This window comes from Lepidothrix coronata, unplaced genomic scaffold (genome assembly GCF_001604755.1).
Source record: "Lepidothrix coronata isolate B3197 unplaced genomic scaffold, Lepidothrix_coronata-1.0 Scaffold29, whole genome shotgun sequence".
Lineage (NCBI taxonomy): Eukaryota > Metazoa > Chordata > Aves > Passeriformes > Pipridae > Lepidothrix > Lepidothrix coronata.
Window position 1 is genome coordinate 1 of NW_016690209.1, and position 1,661 is coordinate 1,661.

A 1,661-nucleotide genomic window follows, 5' to 3' on the forward strand; every position below is an offset into this window, starting at 1 on the left:
CACCATACCAAATTAAAAAAAAAAAAAAATTAAAAAATTCAGCTAGTGCGCTATTCAATAATTATAAGTGAAAAACTTTTAGATTTTTTTTATCCACTTATTTTGCTTTTACAACTAGATTTCATACATTATATCCTAGTCAGTAGTTTAGCTAAAAAATTCCATCCAACATCCTTATAATCTGTAATAGAAACAAGCATAAAATAATTACACAGGAAGTAGCAAAATAGAAATTTTACACATCTAAATGCAATCTCTAGCAATTCAGGTCTTTTCTCAGGCTAATAATAGAGCTGCTTAGATTTAACAGCAGAAGACAATTGCACAGCATCAGAGTGGCATAATACAAAATGAGAAACTTTTAATATCTGTGAGAAAAATTACATTATTAGCATTCATAATATAACCTATAATGTACTGTATTTCCGTCACTTAAGAGTAGTATTTGTTTCATCTATTCAGAGCAGCTCTGGATATGAAGATCTAATTCCTGGACACAATCTTATTACAGCATCTGAGATCAACAGGACTGTTGCTGCCTTTCCTGCACTCACAGGACTTGTGGGTACAGACTCTTAGGACACATTCATGTTTAATTATTGTGAAAATGTCACATAAAGAAATGAGAAGGGCGTTAAATCACTGTACAAAGATTTAAACTGGAAGCCGGTAAGGTTTTAATAACACTCTGCTTGTGAATTATGCTTCCAATAGCACATAAATGTATTATGAAGCTTTAGCTGGTATAAAGCAGTTTCTTACGGTTTAATGTATTTGAAAAGAGAATGTTACTTTGTGGTAACAGAAATACCAATTATGTATCTAACTGTTAGTTTAATTCACTTAATGATAGCTGCAGTTAAGGCAAACACCAAGCTTAAATTCTTGCTCTTCAGTTTGTGAAAGCAGAGGACAATATTAATTCCCCATGTTTATGGGAGTGCAGTAATGGAAGCCTCCTTTTCCACAGAGCTGGGACCCAGCCTGCTGCTGCACAGCCATGTGCCCTCACAGAGTGCCTCTCCCACGAGCTGGGCTCCAGCTGCACCCCGGGCCAGCTCCTGCCTGGTGCCCCATGGCCATGGCAGCTACTCCATCACCAGCCATTCCCCCCTCACCTACCACAGCACCTTCAACCTTTCCTCTGTAGCCCAGGATATCCAACCACTCAACTGCTGCAGGCAAGGGTGGTAGGGCAGTTTGAAGGATGCTCACACACTTGATTCTTGGTGTATGAGGTGCCCGTGCACACGTGTTGGGAATCTCTGTGAGGAGAGGTCGGGGCTGCCCCGTGCCCAACAAAGCGAATTCCAACCAGTTCCAGGACAGCCCCACCACGGGGCACAGCTGAGCCCCTTACTGACACTGGTGGTAACAACAGACAGAGGTGGAAAAACTGCAGAGTGTGGGGAATAAGGTGTGAGAAACGATCACCCAGGTCAGAGGTGGAAGAGGAGCTCCAGGTGCCCCTGCAGCCCCCAGCGAGGTCGTGGTGGAGCAGACTTCTTCCTGAAGGACCACAGCCTGTGGAGAAGATCCATGGAGGGCCAGGGGAGAAGCATGAACTCTAGGTTGTGTAAGTGGAGAATGCCACAGGTGCTTGCTCTGTCATGAGCCATGTGAATTGTCCTCACAAGAATCCAGCCTGCTAAGCCCTCAGC